General features: G+C 38.7%; 1 protein-coding gene across 6 annotated transcripts in view; it reads left to right on the forward strand.

Annotated features, from left to right (window-relative positions):
• The window catches only part of LOC132399784 (cadherin-4-like), a 689576-nt gene that overhangs the window by 147572 nt on the left and 519753 nt on the right, over positions 1-22251 (forward strand). The window contains exon 1 of one of the 6 annotated variants that reach the window (XM_059980529.1): positions 385-452. The exons of the other annotated variants lie outside the window; for them this stretch is intronic. The gene's annotated coding sequence lies outside the window, so the exon portion shown is untranslated. Of the gene's footprint in view, positions 1-384; positions 453-22251 lie in introns of those variants that run through there. 6 annotated transcript variants of the gene reach the window in all.

The raw sequence follows: 22251 nt of genomic DNA on the forward strand, positions 1-22251 counted from the left end.
AGTTTACAGAATTATTGACATGTGCATCAACATTTTGGCACTGTCATTAATCATCAGTTTATCTACATATGGGTTAAGCCCTAGGTTAATTCTTTCTGTGTCTTCACTGTTTGCAAAATTCACTTCTTGGTTTTTTCCCTCTTCTGTTTTCCCCATCTTGCCCACTCCCCCATCTCCAGGTGTTAGACTTCATGTAAACATGAGGATATTCGGCACAGCCTCGACAAGCCTGTACTACCCATGAAGACCTATTTACATTAACCCTTATTCTCATGAACGTCCATGCCCCCACCACCCCCCTTCCCATTCACTGGCATTCTAGGGGCAATTTACAGTGGCTAATGAACCTTCCAATCTGCTCGTCATTGGCATGTAGGAGGAAGCAAGAGCATTGAGAGGAAACCCTTCCACTCCCAAGGAGAACATAGAAACTCCCTACAAACAGCACACAGGTCAGACTTGAACTTGGGTTTTGGCCTCAGCAAAGCTGCAATTCTTGGCTGTGCCACTGCAATGCCTTTTCACTGCTGTCCTTTTCACAAGTTTGATTTGTTTTTTTTTCTCCACATTCTTCTACGTTTTCCTTGACTACAATTTGATACTGTCACTGTTTCTTTGTGCTTTGGTTTGACACTTTCTGTATGTGGGAATAATGGTAGCCAGACTCTTGGCAATCTTTATCCCATGTGTTTACACTTGGCATTTTCTCTGTAACCTTTAACCAAGTTCCTTTTCCATCCAGTAAGAATAGTCGGAATCTTTTCAATAAGGTACTTGATGAGGCCAAACTTAAAAGATATGAAAGCATTGTGGCTCTGTTCCCAAACTGCTAATCTAGAGACCTAAACCAATAATGCAGAGCATGCCATTCAGATTCAGTTATGACTGTGTCAGAATCTGCATTCTATGTTATAAACATGGAATTAAAAAGCTGGGACCTACACAACATGATTGCAACATTGTCAAATAGTACTACAACACAGTACGTGGTCTGTATGCATCATCAGTCTGTACTATTAGCTCAGCTGCTTTCCTTCTTTCTCTTGCCTCTGGGAGAGGAGGACATGCCCAGCCTGACCTGGTGGCTTTGCTTTTCTCCTCCACACTTCACAATTCCTGTTCACTTTTGTCTATGTTCCCAGTCAACAACAACTGCGCTCACTAATGTTCCCAGTCAACAACAACTGCGCTCACTCATTGACAAGATCTACAATTTACCCAAGTTTTAACCCGATAGAGAAATGCCCACCAGCTTTGTTCCCTCTAAGCTGTGCGCACACACACGTTTTTCAACCATCGCACAAAAGGTTAGTTACCTAAAATAATGTAGTAATTAATAATTATACTTATTGAAAATAATCTTTTAGCTAAATGTTTCTGTTAACTAGTTAGTCGGTTTTTCAAATACCACAATGCACGTCACTAATTTACGTCACCTCACCTTTCCTGTTCCGGTTTGTACAGCTGCATCACGGCGGCAGCCATCTTTGGCAGACAGTGTTCATATCATCAACTTCTCATTTGGCGATGAACAAGTTAATGCCTTATGTGTAAAATATCATTATTTTTAGCTGAAAATACTGTAATAGTTAGACAGTTTAATGATTTCAAATTTTTCATGCAAGACAAAATTAAATCCAAACTGATTTCAAACTTTGCTCAAATGGTGGCATTTGAACTTCAAAATGAACAGTTCTGCGACCTTGCACAGTTGATGGACATTGGGGGAACCTTTCTTCTGTCTAGTGTGGACTGTGAGGGAGGTTCTAGCCTAATGAATCAACTCAAAAACAAGCTGAGAAACCGTTTAGGTGAATGTCATTTGGATATGTTAATGAGAATCAAAAGCTATCAATTGGATGGAAGTTCTATTAGTCTAGATAGAGTTTACAAAGAATGGGTAAATGCCGAAGACAGGAGAGAAAAAATAACTGAGTGACTTAAATATGTATGTTATTTTGTTGTTATTCTGTGCAGTTTTATGTCAAATATTTTGTAAACCTACATAAACGGTGCCATGTGTGCATTCAGTGTGCACATACTTTTCTCATAGGAAAAAAATTTGCATAACATAAGACTTCTGCTCACACTAACTACTAAAAATTAGAGGGAACATTGCCCACCATCCTTCCTGCAACTTTATAAGCTGCTTCTGTTCCTTCTGAGAAAGGGTCTCTGAGCTGAAAATGTGACAGTTTACCTTCCCACAGGTGCTGGCTGAGTAGGACCCAGTGCCTGGAAACAAGCCCTTCGACCCAACTTGTCTCTGCTGACTCTTTTGCCCAGTGAGCTAGTCGCATTTGCCTCATAGCCCTCTAAAAGCTTCCTTTCCACATTCTTCCAAATACGCATCACTTTCTATGTGAGGGAAATGCCCAGTGCCTCTTTTTAAACCTTTCACCTCTGTATTTCTGCCGTGTTTTTAGAACCTATTCAATGGGTAAAAGACCATGTGTTTTCACTTTGTCTGTGCCCTTCATGATCTTCTATACTGTTGTCAGATCACCCCTTAATCTCTTGCCTTCTAATGAATAAAGTCCTGGTGTGTATGACCTGACCTCCTATCACCGCCCCTAACTCTAGGCAATATGGCAATATCCTGGTAAATCTTTACTGCAGTCTTTCTAGTTTAATAACATCTTCCCTGTAACAGACCAAAGTTGTACACAATACTTCAAGTGATGCCTCACTAATGTCTCATTTAACTGCAATATAACTTCTTAACTACTATATTCAGAGCCCTGACTGATGAAGGCTAGTGAGCCACACACCTTCACTACCTCATCTACGTGAGATGCTTCTTTCAGTGAACTATTATTTACTCTCCTCATTCGCTCTGTTCCACAACACTCCTCAAGGCCTAACCATTTGGTATATCAGACTTACCCTAGTTTGATCTCCTAAGATGCAATATCTAACATTTGTCCAGATTGAAAACTATTTGTCAGTCCTCAGTCCACATACCTAACTGATCAAGATCACCCTGTAGATTTTTTATTAATATAGCCGACCACACTGTCTACAACACCAGCTATTTTATTATCATCTGTAAACTTAGGAGCCATACCGTGCACATTTAAATCTAAATAATTTATATAAATTAGAAGCACAAAGGTCCCAGTACCAACCTTTGTAGCATATCACTAGACACAGGTCTTCAGTCTGAGAAATAATCCTTAACTATCACTATTCATTCCTAGCACTGAAGCAATTAAGTATCCAATCAACTCTTACCCCGGATCCCATGTGATCTAATCTTCCAGACCTGCCTGCCATTAAGAGACATTGTCAAAGGCCTTGCTGAAGTCCATAGAGACAGATTCACTGCCCTACCCTCACCTACCTTATGTTTTCTCCTTAGAGTTCTGAGAGATTTGTCAGACATGACTGCCCAAGCACTTCCCAAGCCGTGCTGACCATTCTGCGTCAGACCCTGCCCCTCCAAGTGTTGGTAGTTCCTGTCACTTAAATTTACCCACCACTGATGTCAGAGTACTTCACATTTCTGCTTTTGTTCTAAATTTCTAGCTTCAGTGGGGTTTTTTTTAGTAGGAAAACTCTCAAGTTTTTGGAGGATTATTCTGCCGCCTTACTCAGTCTCCTGAGGATATAAATCCAGTCCCAAAGCTGCAAGATCAAATCGTAACTCTCCTCTGAAGTGAGCTAGCAAGGCATTCTGTTGTGAGAAAACAGTTGTGATTTGAGAAGCAAGTGGCCTAATCAAGGTACCTTGAAATGAATAATGGCTGTTATAACTTGCTATTTCTTATGCTTGCAATAAATGTAATGGTCTATCAAGTCTAACAAAACATTATAAGCTAGCCATGAAAAGGTTGCATTGGCACCTGACCATGAAAAAAAAGTGCCCCACAAAGATATAGTGGGTTCTCTGACTTTGATCTTTATTCTTTTTCACTGTGGCTTTTGGTTTGACTTTATCTGCAGGAGATTTATCATGAAATCACCAAGTGGATTCTGCAACCAGTCACACTGAGAAAATCTGTTGTATAAAGACAGGAAGCATGCTCTAAATTACAATTTTAGCTCATTTAAAATGAAGTTTAAGATGGTTAAGAAGGCATACAGTGTGTTGGCGGTATAGTTGTGTCGTGTGTTAACCTTTAGTCAGGGGATTGAATTCAGGAGACATGAGGTAATGTTGCAGCAGCTCTATAATAGAATAGAACTTTATTGTCATTGCTCAAGAAATGAGATTGCAGTGCTATGCCAGTCTGCACAAAACAGATATTTACAATGCATACAGCGCTACTTAATTAAAAAGAAAATTCCTATATTTACATGCTACAAGTGACTTTGATCATCCACAAATCTCAAAGGCCTTTGGCAAACCGGGGTGTAGCATTATTCCGCTGCACAACAGCCCTTTGGAAGAAGTTGTTTTTCAGTCTAACTGTCTTGGCTAATATATTTCTGTATCTCCTATCAGATAGCAGGAGATTGAGCAGTGTCCAGAATGGGATGGGTCTTTAATGATGTTATGAGCGTGCTGAGGCATTGAGAGTGCCTCCAAGTCTGGTAGTTGAGTCCCAGTGATGTGCTGAGCTGCCCTATTCACCTGTTGGAGTGCATGGCTCAAAACCCTGGTTAAATCACATTTGCAATTTTGTTTTTTATTTCTGGTCACCTTATTACTAAGAAGGATTTGGAACCTTTAGACACGGTGCAAAGGAGATTTTCCAAGATGCTGCCTGGATTAGAAAGCAAGTCTTATGAGTTGGGTTGAGTAAGCTAAGATTCTTCTCTTTCGAGAGATTAGAGAAGTGGTTTGGTCAAGGTGTACAAGATGATAAAAGGCATAGATTGAATGCACAGCCAGAGACTTTTTTCCTCAGAGTGGAGATGGCAAATACAAGGGGGCAAAACTTGAAGGTGTTTGGAGCAGAGTACAGGAGGGATGTCAGAGACAGATGTTTTTTAATGTGTGGGAGGGAAGGGTTAGATTGATCTTGAAGTAGGCTAAAAGGTTGGCACAACATTGTGGGCTGAAGAGCCTGTACTATGCTGTATTGTTCTATGTGCTGAGATTGGAACATGCACATGTAATTAAGGTAGAAGCTGAAATAAATGTATCCAATGATTAACAAAAAAAGTTTTATTTGTTTTCTATCATTGTTTGGAGAGAATAATCACATTTATAAAACTAACATTTTGGTGCTAAGATAGCACTTTGGTAATTGTGGCTTAGCAACACACAGAATGCTAAAAGATCTCAGCAGGCTTAGAGTGCCCTTAATACAGTAATGTGATATCTCATTGTGCTACAGAAGGAAGAGCGCACAAGATTTTCATTTTAGCTCAAATCACATTGACGACTTTGGTTTAAGAAAGGGTGTAGGAATACACCTTGTCGAGCGGTGCTTTAAAACTGCCAGCGACTTACGAATTTCCATGTTTAACTGCACATGTTGTTGTCAGATTAACTCAGTGGCAACTGTGAGCACTGACAATGTTGTAATTATAATAGCAAATCTTAACATTTCTGCAGGAATAGAATAAATGACTTCTCAGGGAAAAGAATGCACTTGTTTAAAATCTTAAGCAGCTTCAACCATGTTAAGAGAATTAAAACAATTCAATTTTAAATGGCTTTTCTGAATCGTTTTTTTAAACTATTTTTGTGTGATGTCATAGGGTCCTTTCTAATCTAAGTGTCATGCTGGATAATATAGGTGCAGACCTGTTTGTTAATGGCAAGTACAGCTGCACTGTAATGAACACAAGTACCGGATGACTGCTTGTCCTAAATTCTCAGTCATGGATAGGGCACATGTGTAAAGCACAGAGGGCAGTTTATGATTATATTTCACTTTGGAGTGTGGCCACAAGGAAATTGGACCCATCTTGGTTTGTATTATTTCTGCATTTGTGAGGTTATTCATTTAACTTGTGCAGTGACCTGAAATACACATACACACAGCCATGAAGTATTGAAAGCAGACCAAATATCTTGTGATTTCTGAGCTGGAATCAGATTGAATTCTTTTTTTTTCCTTAAACATTTATATATATTTTGCTGTTTTTCACTTATCACTTGTGAGGAAATAGGGCATGAAAGATTGTTCCATTGTTTCCTTTTTTAACGGTAGAAATTTTGAATTGTAAGTGTCTGTTTAAATCCTGACTCAGGAGACTCATTTAAATCATATACAGTTAAATACTGAGTGCGTGAGTAATCAGTTCACTAATGCATTTTGAGTAGAGCTCAAGGCAGTGCTTGAAGGAACTATATTATTTATATAAAATTTAATAAAACCTGGAATTTCCTGGAGAATATCACTGTGTACATATATTGACTGGAAACTGAAAGGTGTACTGGTATATTATTTCCCTTAAGGTTAGAGCAATAACAGAGTTAGAACTGCCCAGATCGGAAGGCCAGGGATATTCTTGCACACTGAAGGTCACTTCTGTAAAGCATGGTAAACGTTTTTTTCAGTGCTCCAGTTCAAAGTATATTTTTAAAAGTACGATTTTTCTCAAAATTGGTGGAAAGCCTAATGTTCCCTTTGATATCAAGATGCTATGTTTCTGCCATTACGCCATGAATTAATGAACGCAAGTGAAAATAATTCTGTGTCAGGCATTTGAATATCTACATTTCCTTCTTAGTTCAGTGTTTGTAAGTTTTTTATTGAAAGTAGAACACTAATCCCAAATTGGTTAACCTCCAGGTTGAGTCAGTTGTGAAGAAGGTGAATGCAATGTTGGCATTCATTTCTAGAGGTATAGAATGTAAGAGCAGGGATGTGATGTTGAGCCTCTATAAGGAACTTGTGATACCACACTTGGAGCACTGTGTGCAGTTCTGGGCTCCTTAGAATGGATACACTGACATTGGAGAGGGTTCAGAGAAGATTCATGAGAATGATTCCAGAAATGAAAGGGTTACTGTATGAGGAACGTCTGGCAGCTCTTGGGCTGTATTCCCTGGAGTTCAGGAGAATGAGGAGGGATCTCATAGAAACATTCTGAATGTTAAGAGGCCTGAAGAGATTAGATATGTCAAAGGTATTTCCCGTGGTAGGGGATTCTAGGACAAGAGGGCATGACTTCAGGATTGAAGGACGTCCTTTTAGAACTGAGATGTTGGTAGTAGGCATTATACTTTTTTTTTAATATTTACAGCTCTGTGGTGATGAAAGCTCTGATTAACTTTTCTTTACATTGTAATGGTTGGCTTGGAGTATTCTAGTAGGAGGGTGGGGAGGATACTAACTTTATATGATTTCATTTTGGGTGCTTTTTCTGTATTGTTATGAATTGTATATTAGACACGTTTGTTTTGTTGGTGCTTTTTTTCTGCTGTAATCTAGGAACTCATTAAAAAAATAACTGAGATGTGGAGAAACTACTTTAGTCAGAGGGTGGTAAATCTGTGGAATTTGTTGCCACGAGCGGCTGTGGAGGCCAAGTCATTGGGTGTATTTAAGGCAGAGATAGATTCTTGATTAGTCAGGGCATCATAGGGTATAGGGTGAAAGCAGGGGAGTGGGGATGATGGACGAAGTGGATCAGCCCATGATTGAATGGTGGAGCAGACTCGATAGGCTGAATGGCCTACTTCTGCTCCTATATCTTATTGTCTTATGATGTGCAGTCTTCTTTGGTACTTGGGGAGTGTTGCATCGTTGGAAGTGCAATTTTTTGCACTGGGGTAATAAGCTAAGGCTGCTCAACATAAAGATTTTGCTTCCTTATACAAGAAACCTATACAATGATTGGATGGATTGCTGTTATAGTACTGTACAAAAATAATATGAACATGCAGAAATTGGAGGCAAAGTTTACGAATATGGTAGCATTGATAAGAAATGCAAAAACACTGGGACATCTGAGAATAAATCTCTTAAACATATCTCATAACTTATGTTGACAAGCATTGATAGGATGAAATTCCTAGGTAACTATCTCTTTGATGTCCATCAAGGAGTTTTTGTTTGATTGAATGAAGAGATGAGTATGGAGGTAAAGTAAATGTTATTTTTATGCAAATGATTGTTAGTAAACAGGCTGTTATACTAAGATTGGTACTGGACAATAGAATCCATATGTTTTCAGTTTAGTAGATAAACAAATTACTGGATAAATAGAGTAAAATATCTTTTTGGGTGGTATTATTTTCAAAATAGTAAAATTAAGTTTACAAATCCTTTATACTTTTGTGTAGCTGATATAATTATTAGATTTATTTGTATGAGGATTTGTAAAAATATTTAACTAACTTTGTTTTAATGCAGCATTCAGAAATATTTTTTTATTTAATATATTTTAATTTGGAATAGTTTTGAATTCTGCATATTCACACAGGGCATCTATATGTAGAGGATAAGTCTTTCAGTGGTGTGGAGAATAGTTGACAAACAACAATCAAGTGGGTTGATCTTTTCAATTAGAAGTAGAAATGGCTGAGGGTGCTCAGCAAATCTGGTGGCAAATACAGAAAAAAAATCATTTTTAAAATTTTATTTTATTTTTTTTAGAGATACAGCATGGCCCTTTCAGCCCTTCAAACCATGCTGCCCAGCATCCCCCAAATTAACCCAACCCTAGTTGTGGAACATTTTACAATGACCAAATAACCTCCTAACTGCCATGTCTTTGGATTGTGGGAGGAAACCGGAGTACATGGAAAAACCCGAAGCGTTCCATGGGGATGTCAGGAGTGAAATCGGGACTCCGTTGCCCCGAGCTGTAATAGAGTCACGCTAACTGCTACACTACTGTGGTGCCCCTTTGAAATTTATTATTAAACTCCATATATGTCACCATATACTGCTCAGTGATTCATTTTCTTGTGGACAATCTCATAAATACAAAGAAACACAATAGAATCAATGAAAACTGCACACAAAGCTGGACAAACAACTATTGTGAAAATACAAAAATTGTGGGGGGGGGGCACCCAATCAATCAATAAGCAAACAAATATTGGGAACATGAGTTTTAGAGTCCTTTAAAGTGAGTTCATTGGTTATGGAATCAGTTCTGTTTTGGGGTGAGTGAAGTTACCCACTCTGGTTCAGAAATATGTGGGTTGACACAAAAACGTCTGATATCTGTCCAGACCCACTTCCCCACCCACTTCAAAAAGGGGACTTCAGCAAGACAGTAATAATATCATATCCTTCTTAGTATCATTATCCTTCCTGCAATTCTGGTACAATACAAGATTCTTAATCAAATGCTTTGGAAAATTAAGTAATGTAAATACTATTCACTTAAAATTGGAACTCTGAATTAGTAGGTTATAAGCTTAATGATGCAACTAAATCATTTGTCCATATTGCTTACCTTTAATGAGTAGTGATATGATATGTACATATTATTACATAATTAAAAACCTTTACAGGCTCTTTTTTTTTAGGAAAAATGGATTCTGTGACAATGCTCTTTATACTGTTATCTGTTAGTCATGTGTCATGCCTTAATTGGAAAGAGGATCAAATATTTAAAATCCTTTGTCCATGTTGAACAATCTCTTAATAATGTAATACTTTCATCCTCCTACCTTCTTCCTACCAATAAAATTTGAATTTATCTACATTTGAGCAACAATAGTCATTTTTATGGTGGAGCTGTGATACCCATCAAGTTTGTGGCTCAGTCTTGGTTGTCTTTTAGGTTCGACATGATGGTTTTGGGACCAGGCAGGGAGTTATGGGGCATCTTATTGCTCAGGGACAGGGATGAAGGGGAATTAGAGGCCAGGCAGTAATTGAAGTCAGGAACAGGAACCAGTGGTTGGAGTCTATGTCGGAGCTCTCTGTGGTCCTTTGAAGTTCTTTAACCAAGAGAACTAAGATGAGGATCTATCAAATATATTCAAGATGAGACTTGGCTAATATTTGAAGTACTCAGCAGTTGAGGAGCAATGGAAGAGAGCAGGAAAGTGGCACTGAGGCCTGGATTGGCTAAAGCCATCATATTGAATAGTGGAGTGTGTTCAGAGAGCTTGCTTGCCTTCTCCATTTCCTTTTCTTATGATAATAATATGCTGAGTTTAATTCTTTTAGACAACCATTAACTACTGTTTTGGAGATGGGTGGAGTAGTAGTAGCTACCATTGCAGAGCAATGGATTGTTCTGTAGTTTGTATCAGGAAGATTCAAATAATTGGGCTACTTAATTCTAGTGTAACACTGCCTGATATTTCAAACTGAACAATAAATAAAAGTTTAAAATTGTTTAATTAATATCTGGGCCAGAAGCTCTAATTGCCATGTGTCAAAATACATTAACTGATCTTGATGCACATCTGATTATTTTTCTTCTCTAATACATATGCAAAATTTCCAGCATTAACTTGGAGGTTATTACATTATTTACAGATAGTGCAACAGACCTTGCTGTCTGGCTCCTTTTATTTTGCAAGACTTTTAGGGTTAATGGCATCCTAGCTTTGAAATTATTTTTTAAATAGTATGATGTTTTGTGGAATAAAAGCACAGAGTTCTGCAACAAATAACAAAGAGAATTTACGATATTGAACAAGTTGTACCACTGAAAATGAAGCTGTATGTTATAATTTTCAGCTATACCATTACTTATGCTGGTGAGCAAAACAGCAATTTGTTAGAAGTATGGATTCCTACTAAACTGCATTTTCCTGTAAATCTGAATTATTCTTTGAAATTTTATTAAACAAGATGGTATACAATGAAATACAGTTTGCTAGAATTTCAGAAATTTGAGTAAATGACTAAGTCCTAAGTATGCTATTTCTGGTAGCAAGGATCTGCGTTCAACTATATTATTCCATATTGCTGCATTCGAATTTCTTCTTATGAATGAATTGTCAAAAGTGGTTGTTCTAATCGTATATTGTCTGTGTTTAAGGAACGTAAGAATAGCCCTGTGGATATGCTGTCACATGGCTTGAGACTATGATCAGGTACTGTCATATGATTTATTGTTGAGGTCATGATGAAGAACTTAAATATACCTTTAACTTGCAGTTGAAAATTGCAGTAGGTTACAGATAAATCCTTATAATAAAAGTTTTCATGTACATTGAGGAAAAACACATGCATAAAAATGGTTGCTTTTTATTCCTGTAAACCATTCTAACCTACAGGATAAATAAAAGGTGTGTGATTTTAATTTAAATTTGTATTGTAAAGCCATTTCATTCCCGTAAGAACCATTGCTCTCCAGCGTCTAGGCTTGTAAAATTACCTTAGTTTATCTTTGCTGAGCCGCAGTGCTTTATCACTAAATCAATAGAGCAGCTGAGGAAATAGGTTCCCTATCAGGCTGATGTTATGCCAGTTATTGTCAGGCGCCCAGGTTAAACTGCAGCCTTTTGGAGTAGGGGGGAGGGGATGGAAGGAGGATCTTAATTCCTGTCATAAGGACATTGGTTTGAGTTTGTATGTGGGAGGGGGGGAGGAATGTGCTACCAGTTGTCTAGCAGAAATGGCAAGGAAAGATCAAAAGCATCAGGAGTGGAGTTCAACTTGGACAGAGAGGTGGCTCATTCTGAGATATTTGATCTTATTTGTCCCTGTGTGGTACGCCAACCCATAGTTTGTGGGGTGGGGAGCATGCAGGGAGCGAATAGAGGAGAAATGGGGTGGCATGGTAGCATAGTGGTTGGTACAATGTTTTGTAGTACTGGAGATCTGGGTTCAATTCCCACAGCTGCCTGTAAGGAGTTTGTACGTTCTCCCTGTGACCGCGTGGGTTTCCTCTGGGTGCTCCAGTTTCCTCCCACATTCCAGAGGCATAGAAGTTGGCAGAGAAATTGGTCACTGTAAGTTATCTGATGATTAGGCTATGATTAATAAACACCAGCTACACTGCAGAAGCTGTGGTCAGCACAGCATCTATGATTAAATTGTGGGATTGCCGGGTGGCGAAGCTCGAAGGGCCAGTAGAGCCTACACTGTGCTGTGTAAATAAATAAAGATGAAGTGAATCATGTCAGGACTCTTAATTGAGCCAATTGTATCTGTCCTGATCTGTTTTTCTTTCCATTCTGACGTCTGGACAGCATTCTTCACACTTCTTTGACTCACTGCTGATGGGAACTATAATTTCCACTACAGTTGTTTCTTGGGGTCCAATTCTTTGCCTGAAGGAAGAGCATTAAGCCCAGAGCTCAGCATGCGACCTTGCACACAGCAGAGTGGTGAAGGGCACAGCATGAAATCACTGTGCAGAGTACAAAGCTTTTTATTGGGTCTCTAGATGCCTGCCCCACCTTTATCCCCTAGTGCAATGATGGAAGCTTCTGCAGTATCTGGAAGTGAATGGAAGGTTGAGGAGAATGGTGCCTCGAGTGGGTAATCTAATATTTTTGACAGCTAGTGTTTTGAGACGTTCAGTGATCTGGCTATGCATGGGACCCGGTGCCATGGAGACATTAACATCTTTAATGATAAATAGCTAGTTAGTATGTGTATAGTATACCCAGTGTGAATATACTGTCACAACTGGAACAGGCCATTTGAAAGAAAATACTGCACTTGTCCTGCTAAGGGATTAAATGTAAAGGTAAAGCTTTTTGAGTAAACATGCAAAACTGTTGGTGGGAGAGGGAAGGTGAAGGAGGGAAGTCCACACACAAGACTTTTTACATAATCATTTCCCCAAAGATAAATCTAAATCAACAATGACTTAATATGTGCTTAATTTTCTCCACTGCTCCTGCAGGATGATACTATCTAATCATGACCACTGTTTTCCTGCAGTGTCTACTCTGCCTAGTTGTCATGTATTAATAATGACAGTGAGATCACACAGTACATTAACTTTCTGCTTCTGTATTTCATTCCTGGCTTTTTAATTTGGACTTTGTGGGCCTTTCCCACAAACACCAGAAATGTGTCTATGTTTTAAAATCACTGTGCTGCTGATCATGGCAGATGGAATTTTAAGTATAACCTGGGCATTTGAGAAATCCAGTACTGTAGAAAGAAACGGAAGAGACTAGGGCAGGCTTGCCATCCATATGCATGAGGCTTTGAGTCAGAAAATCAGTGGGATCTCTTGGGGACTGTGAGGCTTCCAATATGATCTTGTATTTCTTCATTATTGCTAATACCCCACCCCAAGGAAAAGGAGAACCTTCTCCACTAAATGCTCATAAATGGAATGAATCATCTTGTTTTCTCCGTGATCTTGCAGAAAAAAAGCTGAGAGAGTGTTATTGGTCAAAATGCTCATGAGGATTTTAGCAAGGTGAATTTGAGTCTTCTGAGATGAGAATTAGGAAACAAAGTGTTTTGATTCTGTCATTGCCTATGAGGGTAGCCGAGCATTGCATTTTTGTATCTGTCTATATTCCAGGTAGAAGAAATAAAACCTGGCATCTATATGTGGAAACTTGTAGCACCAATGTCAACTTCACGTCAGATCCATATGGAAATGTGTGAGAGGCACTGCTCATTTAACTTGTATTTATGCAGAGGAACAGGCTAGCCACTAGTTCCCCTTTCATCTCCAGCAGCTAGGGAATCAAGCTACACTGGCAGCTTAAAGCCTTGCACAGTCAATATCACCTGCAACACCCACACAGCCATTCCTCTCCGTAATGAACTGCAGGCTAAGAAACTATTAATAATACAGGTTACGGCTTTGTTGTTTCATAACACTGGTCATGTTGTGAACCAGCAACAAGACAGATGTTCCCTTTCTAAAAGAAAATCTTCCCTGTAGTACTGTAATGTGCTTACTGTGGTGCTTCTGGAGTAAATCTTGTCTGTGAAATATCTGGAAGCAATTTTTCTGCTTTCATCCCCTTTAATGCAGCAGAAACTTAACATTTTTGTGGAATATATTTTATATTTTTCATCTTAAATATGTTTTGTTTATGCAGTGTTGCACATTGTGTTGGCTGTATATTGGGTTTGCTTACTATATAAATTACACTGTAACCCAGCGTTTCCTTTTCCTTGAACTCAAAATGCTTGTACTTTCCAGAGGATGTAATTGGGCTCAATTTATTAATTCATTTTATTTATTTGCTTATTGAGATACTGAGTGGAATAGACCCTTCTGGTCCCTTGAGCCATTCTGCCCAGTAACCCTCGATTTAATCCTAGCCTAATCACAGGACAATTTACAGTGACCAACTAACCTACCAACTGGTATGTCTTTGGATGTGTGGGAAACCAGAGGAAACACACACATTCGCGGGGACAACGTACAAACTCCTTACAGGCAGCAGTAAGAATTGAACCCAGGTCACCTGTAGTGCAGATTTGACTGGTAATAGATAACATTTTTTGACTATGGAATAAAGTGTCGTCTTATATTGGTGCAAATGGAATTAGTGCTAAATTGTAAGGGTTTTGATGTGCTGATAACACTAGAGCCATTTGATACAATAACAGTTTATGATGCTTTAAGTTCTCATATCTCCACTTTAGGAGACATGTATGTGAACTTGCTTTGGAATAAATGTACCAGTTAATATTTTGCTCATCAACAACTCTACTTCCTCAGGCGTCTAAAGCAAAATGGCATGTCCCTGTCAACCCTAAATAATTTTTATCAATGCACCAAAAAAGGCATGCTGTCTGGATGTATCATGGCTTTGTTTGGACTCTGCTCTGCACATGACTGCGAGAAACCACAGACTGTTGTGAACACATCACAGGGAGCAGTATTCCCTCCATCGGCTCTGTCTGTACTTACCGCTGCTTTCATAAAGCAGTCAAAATAATCACTGTTCCCACCCAACCCAGACATTTTCCCTTTTCTCCTCTTCCATCAGACAGAAAATACAAAATCTTGAAAGCACATTATCACCAGGCTCAAAGACAGCTTCTACCCCACTATTGTTAGACTATTGAATGGTTCTCTAGTACAATAATGCCACAATCTACCTCATTATCTCCTTACACCGTATTGTTTACCTGCACTGCACTTCCTCTGTAGCTGTTATACTTTATGCTACATTGTGTTACTGTTTTACCTTTTTCTACTCGATGTACTGTGTAATGCACAGCATGCAAGACTAGTTTGCACTGTATCTCAGTATCTGTGACAATAATAAGAAATTCCAATTCAAAAATTATTGGTCTTCATCCATAATCTAACAATGAGCATTCGCAGTTGGAAATTGTGGATTATGGAAGTAATTTTAATCTATTCTACCCAACAGTACTATTTGAGTTCAGTTCATCTCAACTTTCTAGCAAGGTCTGTTCTTTCTTATCTTTACCTTCCTTTCCTTCTCACATACTTCTTCCAATTCCCTTTCTTTGGCCCTTCCTGGTCCCCCACATACTCTTAATGTACAATAGGGTATTTTAAGAGACTCTTTGATGGAGCCTCGAAAAATAGAGGGCTATGGGTAACTGTAAGTAATTTCTAAAATAATTACATGTTTGGCACAGCATTGTGGGTCGAAGGGCTTGTATTGAGTTGTAGGTTTTCTATGCTTCTATTTATCCTTCAGAATCTTTGAGCTTCCATTTTTGTTTGAGCAGTAAGTGTGATTGACTCTGCTGATATCATTTACATGTTTACTGGACCCATTGTTGAATCTTTACCTTACACCAGTATCTTTGCAGTCCTGCCCTTCACCCTGGTGCAGATTAATGTTACCACATCTTTATTCCTCCTCTCCTTTTTCACTCTGTCTCTGGACATGCCTCCTTATTTCCATTTTTTTAGAACCGACATTGCTTTTCATGTGTCTTCATGTGTACCGTTCCCCTTCCAACCCCAGTAACCTTCTTCCCCAACACTCTATTCCATACTCATGGAAAATAATTATTCTCATCCCCTCCGTCATGTTATCATTCGTAGTAATCCACCTGATGTGGATCTTTCCAGAAACCAAAAATTAGCAATTCCATTTGGTAAAGGAACTGAACAAACAATGAAATATTGTCATCTCCTAGATTTAGATATAAAATGTATTTATTTTTATTTTAAAATTTGGAGATACAGCACAGTACAGGCCTTTGCAGTCCAATACATCCACGCTACCCGATGACATCTATGTGATCGATTAATTTACTAATCTTAGGAACATGAGAGGAAACTGGAGCACCCGGAGGAAACCCACGCGGTCATAGGGAGAACATACAGACTCCTTACAGAGTGTAGCAGAAGGCTGGCACTGTAATACCATTATGTTAACAACAATAGAACATAGAACAGTGCAACAGGCCATTTTGCCCATAATGTTGTGCTGATCAAATAAATGACTAATCAAATGGCCAGTGAAGCTCATTCCTTATGCCTAAACATCCTTCCACTTTCCTCACATTCATTTGCCTCTCTATATTCCCTCATCTATCTACCTCGAGCAAAGCCCAAAGCAATGCATTCCAGGCACCGAACACTCTTGCCCCTTGCATCGCCTTTGAAATTACCCCTTCTCACCTTAAATGCATGAGCTCCGCTACCATATACTCTGTAATGATATATAATTGAAAGTTTTCTATTTTTCATTTGTTTCTAAGTGTGACCAGAACTTATGACTTTATTTGCCTGATAATGTTTTTTAAAAACTATCAACTTGTTTTTATTCCTGTTAGTTCTGTTAGTATGATGGGTCTCGGCCCGAAACGTTGACAGCGCTTCTCCTTATAGATGCTGCCTGGCCCGCTGCGTTCCACCAGCATTTTGTGTGTGTAACTTGTTTTTATTTTCTTGTCTCCCAGTCTCTTTATTCTACTTTTAAGAATGTGTTAAGTTTGGGGTAGAAATGCAAACTTTTGTATTGATCGAACTACTGATTAATCAATTAATCAGGCGGTTTATGTTAATTGATGTTGAGGAGTTAGTTTGCAGTTATCATGTCTTGAGACATTCAACCAGATGAACTTGAGATCAGAACTAAAGCTGCTGCACAGAATATTTTCCTTTTTAATTAGAAGTAGAATGTTCTACTACTATGGTGTTCAAAAATTCCTGTTTAAATATGAAGAATGAAGATACTCTGAAATTTCCTTGGTCACCTCTCTCCTACAAAACAAAACTACCAAAACTTAATTTAGAGGCTTTTTAGGAAATGATTATAAGCTGACTAATGAGCTCTTTCAGTCTTAAATATGATGTCTCTCAGTTAAATTGAGGTAGGTATTTTGGATTCCAAAATTATAAATCAAGGTAGAAAATAGACATAAATGGTAATTGCAACTAGCTGCAAATTAGGTGTTAGAGACATAAGCTGATTAAATAACACAAATATAATTGAATTAGTTCCTCATTGGAATGCTATAAAAACTGACACATGCTTTCAAATCAAAAGTCAAATTGTTTTAGAAGCTGCAGTACTTATTTTCAGGGAATGTGGCCTCAACATTTTGTTTGGTTAATCCCTGAGGGTTCACTTTAACAGAAATATATGTGTTAATAGAAAACGATGAAATGACAGCACTGCAAATGCAAAGGCCCTTGTTCCTTTTTGATTCCAACATTTCGTATTGCAATTTCCACTTGTGGTGGATTTTTGTTTTAAGAAATAGGACCAGAGGCTAAACAGTTATGCATCAGATTATTAAGAGGCCAGGAAAAGAGAAACAATAATTACTTGGCAATAGAGACCAGGAAATAAGTCACTTTGTAAATTTTTGCTCTGTTCTTGTGAATTTAATTACACCATAAATACAGAATGTAGCTATGTTATGGAAACAGGTAATCTCCTCGTTTTGTTCAAAGTGGATTGCAATTTTCATGTTGAATAATGTGAAGATTTATTTATGGTTCAGCCAAGCATCCATTATGTTTGTTATGGAGGCAAGAACTGTCTGCATAGCCCACCAATATATCCTTTTGAGGTACATCAGATGAGCCACAGATCTTCTGAGAAATCAATTTTTTTTGCTTGTTTGTTTTTGCAGCTAGAGTCCACAATAATCTACAGATTCAGTGTATCCTTCATTAAATATCCATTTATATGTAACCATTGTATGCTACAAATTTACAACAGTTCTTGTGTGATGAAACATTCATTATTTAAGCTCCTCCTGCATAGGATTACAAATTTTCTGTGATGTTTATTTGTAATGTTTTTCAGCTGTTTGTGATTGCTCAAGCCATCTCATTAAAATTCTACACACTCAAAGGAAGAAGTGTTCTTTCTGAATTACCAGGACTGAATAAAGAAACAATGTTTTGTCCTTGATGTTTCATATTTTGGTTTCAATATTTGCAGTGCCTAATTTTGTTAAGATTTTGTTTTGATCATTTGACAGTTTCTGTCAGAGCTTTTTGTGTGTGAGACTATTTTGGGGATTTCTGCATTCAATTGTAAACCCTAAATATTTTTAATAAAAGCAAAAATAAAACTGCAGATACTGGAAATACGAAGCAATAGCAGAAGACTCACGAGGTCAGTCAGCATGTGTGGACAGAGAAACTTGAGGTTTTTTTTTATTTAGAGAGTGAAGTTCGTATTGGGAATGTTTTGTGGGAGAGGAAGTGGTGTTAGAATCACTGTTTATGATATATTTTGATGAGCACATAAAAAGGCAAGATATAGAAAGACCTGGTGTAGACAAATGGAATTAGTGTAGTTAGGTAGGAAGGTTAGCATGTCTGCAGTGGTGTACAGCCTGCTTATGTGCTATACATCACAATGCCTCATGAACATTTCAATTTTGTGTTCTAAAGAAGGTGGCTGATGTGAAAATTTATTTTCTCTCTCCAGAGCTACTGCCTGTGCTGCTAAATATTTCTAAAACATTTTTTTAATCTTTTTGTAGGTCTTTGGTTTGCTTACATTTAGTTTAAGTTTTGCCTATAATCCTTTATTGATTTGATAAATCAATTTCAAACTATAGCAGTCTCTCCAGAACTAAAAAGAGTGCCTGTCCCAGATGGTGAGGAGGGTTGTGCGTATGATGGAGTTGGCTGAAGGTACAATGCTCTGCACCCTAATGCCATCCTGTGCTTTGGAGCTTCAATACCAGGCTGTGACGCAAGCAGTCAGAATGCCATCCATTCTACATCTGTAGAAATGTGCACGTCTGGTCAAATACCAAAAAATCCTCAGACTCTTGATGAAGTCTTGGTAAGTTTTGTTAAGTGAATGTTAAACTTGGAAATCAGGAAGTAGCCTACTCCTAAACAAACAATGGTGTTGTTTGGTTTCAAAATGCATAAAAGCTGTGAACTTGCAGTACTTCCACATCAGTTACTCTGAATCATGAAGAAAAACTGCTTGGACCTGTGCTTCAGAGATTTTGAATATTTTAATGATAATATGTCTTATTGCCAAACAGCTTGGGATGTATAACATTTGCAGCTGTGGCCTTTCATTTTTAGTTACTATTGATTTTTTTTTTCTTTGGGAAGTGAAAGTTATGTTTATTATAATCCATTTTCTTCTTCATTATTGTACTATATGACTATACTTTATGACTATACTTAATACTTGGCTAGTTTAATGCCTCTGGAAGGAAATAAAATGTCATTTGGTCAGGATCAAATCTGAGTACATCAGCTTCTGGTTGTATTCATTTGGCTCCACTGACTTCATTGGGACAATATTGGGAGCTCTGTACAACTGATAAGAACATAAGAAATAGGAGCAGGAGTAGGCCATTTGCCCATCGAGCCTGCTCCACTATTCAATAAGATCATGGCTGATCTGGCCATGGACTCACCTCTGCCCACCTTCTTTTTCTCCATAACTCTTAATTCTCCTACCAGGTAAAAATCTATCCAATCTTATCTTAAACATATTTACTGAGATAGCCTTCACTGCTTCATTGGGCAGAGAATTCCACAGATTCACCACTTTTGGGGAAAAGCAGTTCCTCCTCAGCTCCAACCTGAATCTACTCCCCTGAATCTTGAGGCTATGTCCCCTAGTTCTAGTCTCACCTATCAGTCGAAACAACTTTCCAGCCTCTATCTTACCTAACCCTGTCAGAACTGTATATGTTTCCCTAAGATCTGCTCTCATTCTTCTGAATTCCAGCCAGTACAGTCCCAGGCAACGCAGTATCTCCTCAAAGTCTAACCCCCTATGGAATCAACCTGGTGAACCTCCTCTGCACAACCTCCAAAGCCAGTATATCGTTCCTTAAGTAAGGAGACCAGAACTGCATGCAGTACTCCAGGTGTGGCCTCACCAGTACCTTGTACAGTAACAGCATAACCTCCCTACTTTTACATTCGATCTCTCTGGGAATGAAGGCCAACATTTCATTTTCCTCCTTGATAGCCTGCTGCACCTGAAAAACCAACCTTTTGTGATTCATACATAAGCACTTCCAACACAGCAGCATGCTGCAATTTTTTACCATTCAAATAATAATCCATTCTTTCATTTTTCCTTCCAAAGTGGATGATCTCGCATTTACCAACAATGTACTCCATCTGCCAGACCCTTGCCCACTCACTTAACCTGTCTATATCTCCCTGCAGACTCACTGTATCCTCTGCACAATTTGCTTTCCCACTCAATTTAGTATCATCAGCAAACTTAGATACACTACACTCAGTTCCCTCTTCCAGATTGTTAATGTATATTGTGAATATTTGTGGGCCCAGCACTGACCCGTGCAGCACACCTCTCACCATTGATTGCCAACCAGAGAAACACCCATGTATCCCAATTCTCTGCTTTCTATTGGTTAATCAATTCTCTATCCATGCTAATACATCACCCCCAACTCTATGCATCCTTATCTTATGGATAAGCCTTTTATGTGGCACCTTATCGAACTTCTCCTGGAAATCCAAGTAAATAACGTCCATCTGCTCCCCTCTATCCATTGCGCTTGTTATATCCTCCAGTAAGCTTGTCAAACAGGTCCTGCCTTTGCTGAATCCATGCTACATCTGCTTGATGGATCGATTTCTTTCCAGATGCCATGCTATTTCTTATTTAATGAGAGCTTCAAGCATTTTCCCAACTACAGATGTTAAACTAACTGGCCTATAGTTACCAGCTTTTTGCCTACATCCTTTTTTGAACAGTGGTGTGACATTCAGCATCTTCCAATCTGTCTGGACCTGCCCAAAGTCCAGAGAATTTTGGTAAATCATCACCAAAGCCTCTACTATAAACTTATGTTATTTCTTTCAGTATCCTGGGATGCATTCCATCAGGACCAGGAGACTTGTCTATCTTCAGGCCCACAAGTTTGCTTAGCACTACCTCCTTAGTGATAGCTATTGTATCAAGGTCCTCACTTCAGGTTGCATCAATAGCATCTCTCTTTAGCATGTTAGATGTGAGCTCCACTGTGAACACCGACACAAAATAGTCATTCAAAGCTTCAGCCATTTCCTCATTACCCAATATCAATTCCCCCTTCTCATCCTCCAAGGGACTTATATTCACTTTAGGCACCCTTTTCCGCTTCATATAATTATAAAAACTTTGCTATCTGTTTTTATATTTTGTGCTAGTTTATTTTCATAATCTAGCTACCCTTTATTGCTTGCTTAATGTTTAAAGTTTTCCTAGTCTTCCAGCTTCCCACTACTTTTGAAGAATTTGCATGAGCTTTAAGTTTGATACCTTATTTTATTTCGTTTGTTATCTAAGGCTGGCTCTCCCCACCCTTGCTTTTAACTGGAATATACTTTTGTTGAGTACCGTGAACAATCTCTTTGAAAGTCTTCCACTGTTCCTCTGCTGTCCCACGATATAGCCTGTGTTCCCAGTCTACACTAAATATGCCCAAATCCTCCCTCTTTTAAAAATCAACCTCCCACCTTAATTTCCAAGGGTGATCTGTGGCTGATGGATTTCATTCAGTGTTCCCATGTCATAACTAAAGACATGGGAAAGACAACATTTGCATTCCTGGGGTCTGTAACCCAAACAGTTTGCTTAGGACAGCCAAGAGTACTGTATAGTTAACACGAGGAAATCTGCAGATGCTGGAAATTCAGACAACAACACACACAAAATGCTGGTAGAACACAGCAGGCTAGGCAGCATCTATAGGGAGAAGCGATGTTGACATTTCGGGCCGAGACCCTTCGTCAGGACTAACCGAAAGGAAAGATAGTAAGAGATTTGAAAGTAGAGGGGGGAGGGGAAAATGCGAAATGATAGAAGACCGGAGGGGGTGGGATGAAGCTAAGAGCTGGAAAGGTGATTGGTGAAAGTGATACAGAGCTGGAGAAGGGAAAGGATCATGGGTCGGGAGGCCTCAGGAGAAAGAAAGGGGGGGGCGTGAACCACAGGGAGATGGAGAACAGGCAAACAATTAAATATGTCAGGGATGGGGTAAGAAGGGGAGGAGGGGCATTAACAGAAGTTAGAGAAGTCAATGTTCATGCCATCAGGTTGGAGGCTACCCA

Source organism: Hypanus sabinus, chromosome 9 (genome assembly GCF_030144855.1).
Source record: "Hypanus sabinus isolate sHypSab1 chromosome 9, sHypSab1.hap1, whole genome shotgun sequence".
NCBI classification, from domain to species: Eukaryota; Metazoa; Chordata; class Chondrichthyes; order Myliobatiformes; family Dasyatidae; genus Hypanus; species Hypanus sabinus.